We start from the raw sequence: 9,740 nt of genomic DNA, 5'->3' as shown, positions 1-9,740 counted from the left end.
GCCAGGGGATGATAACCCACTCTCAGCACCCCCATCCCCTGCAGAACACTGGCATTCTATTCCTGCCTTCCAGGGAACACCATTTTCTGCCTTTGTTGTTTCTTTTCCTTGGCTCATCTCTGAGATTCTGCAGTGGCTTGCAGCAGTTGCTCCTGTGGGATAATTATAACAGCCTTGTGTAGGGAACTTTGTGTGCATAGTAGTGATTCCACTGCTGGTGTTTTTCCACCTCTCATGCCATCAAAGAATGGGATGTGTTCTTTAAGGCCACACAGCCTGACTTGCATTGGTTCATAGCATTCTTTTTAGTAAAGGAATGTGCACATCTCTTTGCTAGCCTTGGCAAACTCTCCCCTGGCCTCCAGGTTATTTGATCTTGCAGCTCCTCATCATCTCTGATCAGCTTCTCTCCCTCCCTTTCTCAGCCCACTGGCAGCTCTTCAGGCTGTGTTTTCAAACCTCTCCTTTGCATCTTCTTTTTCACATGGGTTCAGTTGCTCCCTCCTGCCTTCCCTTTCTTGACCTTTTCTCAGCTGCTGAGCAATGTCTCTCTCTTGGCCTCTATCACTGCTCAACCCTTAATGCCTTCCTGCAACTCCAAAAACTGGCAAAAAAGTGCAGTTGTTTAAGCCAAAATCTACTTTTATTTGCCCAGCTCATGTAACTTTAGACTCAAAGCTTCACTGAAATTCATGATTGGATCCTCATTTGAGGCTAGGATGTCTATTTTTCATTTCAATCAACTGCAGAATTCTGTGGAATTAAATCCTGCAATTCAGCACAAACCTATCTGGGGTTTGAGAAGTAGTTTGACAGTAAATGCTACTATGAGTGTGCCCACACTGATGCTGACAGGCAGATGAGCAAGCAGCAGGAGGAAAATGCCTTTCATGGTGTGTGTGCTAGCAGAGATGCTGTTGATTAACCCATTTTTCAGGCAGCCAGCTCTGCAAATGCCATTTCACAACCACCAGCTCTGCAGAATGCTAACGGGATGCTTATAAGGCATAAAGGGATTAATGCTCAGCTCTAATGAAATCCAGATGCACAGAGCTGCCTCTCCTCAAAGTCCTTTCTCTGGCCAAGCTGCAAATGAAATGATTTAATCATTGTAAATAGATGAGCAGCACCATCACTCAACGTGAAGCAGCATTCACTGAGCTCACGGGCGCTGCTGGCAGTGCTGCTGGAGGGGCTGTGTCACCCCCTGTCCCCCTGCCTGCAGGGACATCAGCCCTGGGGGGAACCTGGGACCTTCCCTGGGGTGCACAATTCCTGCAAGTTTCCAGCAGGGCCGGGGAGGCTGGCTTGGAAACAGCCTCCTTCTATCCCTGAGCCAAGTCCAGGGCAGTTCTGAGGCTGGTGGGTCTCTGGTCACTGTCCCAGGGGTGCTGTGGGCACCTTGGTGGGGGTGTGGGAGAGGTGAGGATCTGAGCCAGTGTCATGTGGAGCTGCACTGTCTGCTCAGGAGACCTGGAGCATTTCTGCCTTGTAAACTGTTTGTGGTTTGCACTTTCTCTTCCTTGGGCAGTTTATATTTTCCTTTGTCACACACCAGACCTGGGCAGTCTGCATGTCAAGCACTGGGAGTTAATCTGGGCCCTAGCAGGGTCTGGACCACCATACTCATGCTCAGAAGCCCTGCATGGAAAGGCTGAAGTAATTCTGCAGCTGAGCAGACCCAGCTGTCTGTGAATTTTTAATTTTTAATATGGCAGGAGGAGGGGTTTTGAACAAAGAGGCAGGGGGAAAAGGAGATATTTTAAAGGCAGCAAGGAATGTGTTACATTTTTCTGTTCCTCTGGTTTGGCTGCTTTGCAAGTTTTTCATTTTGCCAAAGCTCAATTCAGTGGACTGTTTATTTGCATTTTTAAAGAAAGAACATGATTCTTCATTTACTTTGGCCTCATTGATGAATTTTTATACTGTGAAACCCAGCAAGTTCCCTTCCAATGTTATGTATATACAACTTCACAACAGAAACTTCTACCCCACAGTACCAACCTAAATTAAATGGTCCAAAGGGTTTTATAAGAGTGTTCCCCCTCTGATTTCCCATGTGAGTAGAATCTGTAGTCGCCTTCTAACCACTGGTGTCATGCTCATCACCAGAGCATGGCTCAGCTTAAGGTCAGAGACCTTATAAGTGTGTAGAGCTGTGTAGAGGTTTTCTTCAGAGCTATAGAGGCAAGAATTCCTTGTGAGATGTTCCTGGGGTGGCTTTCAGCATTGGTTCAAAGGAGGGAAAGGAATGAGGAAAGAGCCCTGATATAAATTTTTTATCAGAACATGTAGGGGTAATCTGTTGTGATGGGTTTTCACCATGGGATGGAGCACTTCAGGAAAATCCCAGCAGGTGCCAGTGTTCGGTCTAATCCGTTGTCAACACACATTTCAAATTTACTTGGCCCTGGACATCAGAATTGTGACAAAACTGTCTGGACCTCCAAGAAAAGGTGAAGAAATTTTGCAAAACAAGGTTTTACATTTCTCACTGCTTTCCTTTAGCAGCTGTTCATATCTTGCCAGGCCAAATGCTTGAAATTCAGAAGTATTTCTGAATCAACATCAATATTTATTGATCTCTTCAATTTCCATCAGTTAGTGATTTGCTGTGCTAGTGACACAGAAGAGACTTGCACTTGTGTTGTTCAAGGTTTTTCAAATTGATATTGATGCAAAAAATACTTTGAGTGTATCCTTTGGATGTTCAGGGCCTGTTGCTGCTGCAGGTGATGACTAGGAATCATCCTCACCAGCAGTAAGCATTTTTTGTGCAATGCATTTTTTTTGTTGTCCCAGAATACATAAAGACCCCTCTCTCGCTGAACCTTAAGATTTGCAGAGAAAAGACCTCCTGTGGATGTTCTCAGCAGAGGCTGCCTGTAATTTTCAGAGATTCTGTCCACCAACACTATATCAGGGTTGAGGTTTGGAAATAGCAGGATATTTTTAATTCTTGTATTGTTTAATTTTCACCTCTCTGTCTGGTTCTGGGACCTCAGTGAGGGAGCACAGAGCTGCAGGTGGGCACCGTGTGTTTTTCAGAGGCACAGCTGATGGATGAGAGCTGAGGTTTGCCTTCCTGCTTAAAGCTTTTGGGCCCCTTTTCAGGTGCCTGTCTTTGAGTGTCAGCTGAGGGTTTTGCTCTGTTTTGGGACCCTCAGCAGTGCCCTGTTATGGGATTGAACATTTGTGCTGTTCTCCAGGCATGGGCATTGCTGGTGGAGGACAAGGCAAGGCTGTGCTCAGTACCAGAAACACAGCCCCAAGCCATGATAACTTCCAAGTGTCCTTATTTGGGTTCCAGCCCAGTGCCATTTAAGAATATCCCCATGACACCAGCTGCTCAGAAAGACCTGCTTCAGGCAGGAGGACTGGTGCTCTGTGTGGTGACTGTCCCCTCCATCCTCCCTCACTGCCATCCACTGCTGGCATTGCTCCAGACCCCAAGGAAGGCACAAGGAATCCATGGGAGCAGGGAAAAAATGTGGCATGGAACAGATTTGTGTGAATTAAGCTGATCCCCAGGCACCTCTCTTTCCACCTCCAAGTGGAAAACCCACTTGGCCCTTGGCAGACAAGAACTGTTTCTCCCAGCCCTGCTTATATGGGAGACTTTAAAACAAACCAGCAGGGTTCCATTTCTTGGAAGGAAAAGGAAATATTTCAAAGTGTGTCCTTGCAAACTGATTTACAGCCACCAAGCTCTGCATATTTTAAGAAATGTTTTAGTTTGTTTGGAGCTGTGTATTAGCAGTAAGGAAGAGGGAAGCAGTTAGTGAAACATGACAGGAAGATGAAGTTGTGTAAAATGGCTCAGATAAATATTTACACCCAAGTTTCTTAGCTCTAAGTTCACATCAAACCATGGTTCATACAGAGCATGTTTTTTGTTGGGCCTGCTCCATTTTGGAGCCTTCTCCCTTCTCCCTGTTGGGTGATGCTGGCCTGCCTGGCTGGAAGGAAGCTGGTTAGCAATGCCTGATCCTGACCACCATCATGGGAGCACTATCTCTGCTATATATGGCATCCTCACAGAATCACAGAATGGCTCAGGCTGGAAGGGACCACACTGGTCCATCCTCCCTGCTCAAGCAGAGTCATCCCAGAGCTCAATGCACAGCATTGTGAACAGACAGTTCTGGAATATTTCCAGAGAGGGAGACTCCACACTCTCCCTGGGCAACCCGTTCCAGTGTGCACAGAGCCTTCACAGTAAAGTTCTTCCTCCTGTTCAGATGGAGCTGCCTGTCTTCCAGTTTCTGCCCATTGCCTCCTGTCCTGCTCAGCACCACTGAGCAGAGCCTGGCTCCAGCCCTGACACCTCCCTTCAGATACTGATGGACATTGATGAGGTCACCTCTGTTCTCAGAGCTGAACAGCCCAGCTCCCTCAGCCAGTCCTTGTAAATGACATGAGCCAATCTTCCCCTGGCTGAGAACTGTGAAAAGAGAGGGAAAACAGTGCAGAAAACAAATCACAGACCGGGCTTTTGTTTTGCTCCTAGAACTCCAATCACTCACCTTTAAGAGACACTTGGAGAAGAAGTGGAAGGTTTTTAATCTTATTCTGAGCTGGCGGAAACCAAGGCTGAGAGGAAAAGACGCCTCTTCCAAGGAGCTGATGGCATGCTGTAGGAAGGAGTGGAGCTTTTCAGGGCACTATCAGCCAGGACCAGGCTGGCAGAGTGGCACAGCACCCTGGTGAGGCTCGGGGCACACACTGCCCTGCCTCCCAGTGGGTGCCCTGGGATGGGTTTCCCATTTGAAGCAAGGGGGAACGGCTGCAAGGCAACAGCTGCTGGAGCCCCTGCTAAAACTGTTCCAGCTTGAGGGGTCACATTCAAACTGTACAGTTTGCTGAGTGGCAGATGAAGTCTGGGAGCAGGGTGAGGGAGACAGCAGCTGTGTGAGTGCACTGTTCCCTAAACTCAATTTAAGTGTAAATCCACATACAATGGCAAGCCTGGGTTTTTTTCACATAACCTAATGCCTGATTTCCTTTTATGGACTGAACAATCTTCTCTTCTGTTTCATTATCTTTCTCTAATGGCATTTTCTAACTGGAAATGCAACAGCAGTGTGCCATGGGTACATGGTAGGAGCATGGACAGCACAGGAGGCAGCAGTGCCCACATTATCTCATTAAGAGGCTTTTGTAGGCATGCCTCTGCTAATGTAAACTCATTAATGGACAGGACAGCAGCAGTTGTTTTCACATGGATGGATCCAAGTCCAAGCAATGAATTGTTTCTCTACTCTTAACTGGACTCTTAAGTGTTTTTTTAATGTTGCCTGAGAACTAAGTGGCCATGTGCTACATTTATACAGTAATGTTTGCCCTGGTCCAGCAGACCACTGAATTGCCCTGTTCCACTGACAGCTGTGCTCAGCTGATCAATAGCAGTGATCTGCTATCTGCTCTAACACCCCACGCTGATATCATGAGGAGAATATTTGTAGGAAGATAATGTTTCACAACATCCATGCAAGAATATGAATAATGTTGATGTTGTGGGCTCTGAACAATCTGTGATGCTCCAAATAATCAAAGACATTGTGGCCCATGTTTTGCTCTCTCTGACCATTAGCAACATAAGCCTCCCTGACAGATAAGAATACCAGCATGAAACGGACTCTGAATCCATGATTATAAAAATTGGGATGGTTTTTTTTTGAAGAGTATATGATACCCTTCAATCATCTTTGCAGCTGGGAAGTGTACTGTTTGTCTAACGAGGGGAGAGTAACACTGACAGCTTAATGCTCCACACAGAGTAACAGAACCTGGCAGCTACGAGCACTGGGAGCAGCAAATTCCCCTTGGAAGTGTGAGCTGGGTGCTGCAACCCCACCCTGAAACGCTGGGATTGAAGAAAGCACAGTGTGGTTTCAAAGAAACAGTGTATCAATGTTTCTGAAACAAATATTTCAATTTATGCTTTACAGAACAATAGCCCTGTTAAACAATTTTCTTTTTTCATTTCTGAATGGCAACTAAACCAAACAGCATCATTCCAGTGCCACAGGCATTGCAAACTTTGACCCGCTGTTGTCAGAAGGAAAACCCACCCTGTGCTAAGCAGATGTCATTATTTTTCAGTTCCAGCCCACCTTAACTATTTGGAGAATAACATTCAAGTGCAGAGGTCAGCAGGGAAAAAAAAAAACAACCAGTGCTGCTGGCCAGCTGAGCCGATAGCAGAGACCATACATGGATTTGGAATGAAGGGCATCAGACTCACAGCCCCCCTGGTGCCAAGAAATACACAGCTAAAATCAGCAGCTCACAGATGAGTAATGCACAAACATGGTCCAGAGTGTTAGAAGTGTTCAGGCACTTCCAGAGTGTGTTGGGTAAATGAGTCTCTGTTTCCATGGCACCAAAACAGCACAGAGATCACGCCATGTCCTTCGGCACTTCTGTGATTCCATGCCCAGTGAATGAGAGCAGAGCTGACCTCCAGGAAAAAGCACAGCCTGGCTCCAGTGTGGAGGGGCACAACGAGGTCCCCTCTTCCTGCAGAAGCAATGCTGTGGGCAAGGGCTGCCCGAGGCTGCTGGCAGCCAGGTGAGTCTGGCTGGGAGCCACCCTCAGAGCCCAGCCAGCTCTGCTCGAGCCCAGCCCTTGGGCAGGAGGGTCAGGGGGCTCCAGCATCACACAGGGCACTTGTAATGCTGCTAATGGGTAGTGAGATGGGAGGGGGTTTGTGCAAGAAAACCATAAATCTGTAGAGCTTAGAAATATGCTGGATTCAGAGTGCGTTTACATGGCACTGTGAGAACACTCAAGGTGTTAGGAGACTCTGTCCTGGTCCAGCAGTCTCTTCAGAAAATATCATTTACATGGGCTGGCCCATGCACAATCAAATTGTTTAAAATGAGATACACAGCTAGGTTCTCCCATGCAGGGAGGGAGTAAACAAGCAACTGTTTTACTTTGTATGCCTACTGAAACCAAAGGCAGAACAATTTATTATTCCTCTATTAAATATGCAAATTAAGTACGTTAACCCTGAAATTGTGCCAATTAGCTGTGTGTCAAATTCCCTCAGTCAGATGATTGTTTTAGAGTGGCCAAAATGATTGCCTTACCTACAGTAAGGGGATTCCATAATGTCAGTGATGTCCTGCCAAAGGAACGGGACTGGCTAGGATCAAAGGAACTTTGGCTGAGGTCTTGGAAAGCGATTTCATTGTTTGCCTAGAGTCTGTTTGAGATCAGGCAGCTGGACCTCTGGACAGCTGATGATATCAGCATTTTTTTCAGAGAGATGGGGAGTACCTTGTGTCCTGTATTCTGTATCTATATCCTGTATAGTCACAGCATTCCACTGGAAAGTCCCAGTGTTGTCTTTGTTGGACTTCCAGGGGTAGCCCAGTGCCTGCTGGAGGTGGTGCTGTAGGACAGATCCTCAGACAAGGCTGCTTTGCTGTCACCATTCAGGAACAGTCTGAAAGCCTTCCCAGTGGTCAGAAGAAGAAATCCACCAGTACCAACTCCCTGAAGTTTATTCTGGGATAAATGCCCTCCTACACTAAAATTCCATCAGGTCTGTCCTTAGCACCACTTGTACCCCAGAAGAGAGTGGCTTTGGAGTGGCCAAAATGATTGCCTTGCCTACAGCCAGGTATTGTTTGCCGTGGGATTCTTTGGCACAGGAGATCCTATCAAGGGTTTATTACAAAGCCTCTGAAGACATTGCTGCAATCTGCAGTGCCCCTGGCACAGAGGTGCCTCAGCTAACCCTGTCCTCATCAGTGACCTCTGCAGTGGCAGCTGCTGGCATTTGCCCCCGGGCATCCACACCCATCCTCACTGCCCACCTTCAGATAATGCATGGCTGATGCTTTGCTGCATTATGTTTGTGGGAATGTTTTATCCTATTAAGGCACTTCCAGAAGCCAGATGTTCTCTTTTAGTAGGGGCTTCCTTTTTTTAAAACAAGCATTTGTGAGCTGATGTTATTTTTATTCAGTTCTCCCTGTGAAACTTCCAAAGACAGATTTTTGCTTGGCAATGTCACAGCAGGGTATGAGGGAGAAATTGCTGTCCATCTGCCTCTGCCTACATTTGTACATGTACCCAGGGAACCTACTTAGGGAGCACTAAGGATACTGCAAAGCTGAATATTCATCTATTAGGAAATTGATTTATTAAGTCACACTTGCAGGCCCACTCCAGCTTTGAGTTATGTAATCATACATTCTTTTTCACAAGGTCATCTGTGCTTTGGAGGCCTCTGTTGGACCTGATCAGGCATGGAGTCAGGAGTCTGTGTTGTGGAAAGCTCTAGGCTGTAGGATTCCCAGGTCCTTGGCTGCAGAAGTCAAAAGTCTTGTAAACTAAATGGGAGATGAGGAGGGTGTCCCTTCCCTGGCAGCTGGACTCCACTCCAGCCTCTGCCATGGATTTCCTTTTTGAACAGCATTAAATCACTTCCACCAATTTTTATTTTCTCACACAAACCCCTGGAGACAGACTTGCAGCCATGCTGAGCTCCTGTAGCTCCAGGGAGGGCAAACAGAAGCAAACCAGCCCCAGCCAGCCTTCCAGTTTGCTCTGAAAAACCTGACATAATGTGGTGAACACCAGTCACACAAATTGGCTGAAATGGCTCTGTCCTTTGCATTTCCATGCCTGATATGAGATAAAACCTTCCCCTGGCATCACAGGAATGGTAATGCAGTCATAAGGTGCTGAGCTGTAACAGCCTTGCATCCTTAGAGATGGGACCAGTGAGCTCCCATGCAATGAATGTTTTCACTGCTCAGCACAGACCTTGAAAAGTATACAGTTAACAAAAGCAACATCCTTTCCCCTTAGGAGCCCTCCCTCATCAACCAGCAATCTTGGTTTCTTTAATTCCTAGAATTTTTCATATTTTGTAACATTCAGAAGTCAAAAGATCAGTAAGTCTCAACATGCTCTGAACTCCCTGGCACTTAAAGCTCTAACATAGGCAAATGCTGAAATTAGAAATAAGCCACGGGACAGATTTTCCCATGCTCACTAATCAAGAGTCACTGATGTAAGGATTTCTCTCCCAGGCTAAAATCTCTCATCTTTCTCCAGCACAAAATTTACTTAGCAAATAAAAGGGGACCTGTGACCTCTGTATATGTTGACTTGGATAGTTATAATTTCTAACTCTTAGGTCTCAGCATTACAGTCACCCCAGTTCTGTGTTATACAAGACTTGGTGGCTGTGGCTGTTAAAAAAGACAGAAGTGTCTTGAGGTTAGGCTGCCTGGAGAGGGGCCTGGTAACAACCTGTTTGCTAAACTGGGAGTCATGGAAAATGAAAATAGAGAAAAATCTACCAAGGAACCTCATTCATTCCTCTAGCTGATAAAGTACAACTCCCTAAAGCATTATATGCTCTTCATATCTTGGTCTGGTCCAGTTTTAAATTGTATTTCTATACTTTTCCTTAACAAATTATTTCATGGTATGAATGTTTGGAAGTTTTCTTGAACTTCATCCTTTGGTTTTTTTCCCTCTGTTTATTCATATAATTACTTTGAGATTTGGCTGTGCAAACATAAATGTGAGAGTTGACCAGTGTTTTAATGATCAGGAAGGGGAGGGAGGTGTCTGGGAGCACATGGGAGCACAGATCATGGCTTTCAGTGCTGAGCGTTCATGATTATTAGCTAGACAAAAAGAGAATTTGAAGAGTGCAATGAGCAGGTCTGCTCCCAGGGTGGCCAGGCTAACTTGAATGTCTTTTTGTC

The sequence above is a fragment of the Molothrus ater genome, chromosome 14 (assembly GCF_012460135.2).
Source record: "Molothrus ater isolate BHLD 08-10-18 breed brown headed cowbird chromosome 14, BPBGC_Mater_1.1, whole genome shotgun sequence".
In the NCBI taxonomy this organism is placed as follows: Eukaryota; Metazoa; Chordata; class Aves; order Passeriformes; family Icteridae; genus Molothrus; species Molothrus ater.
This window is presented reverse-complemented; position numbering follows the sequence as displayed.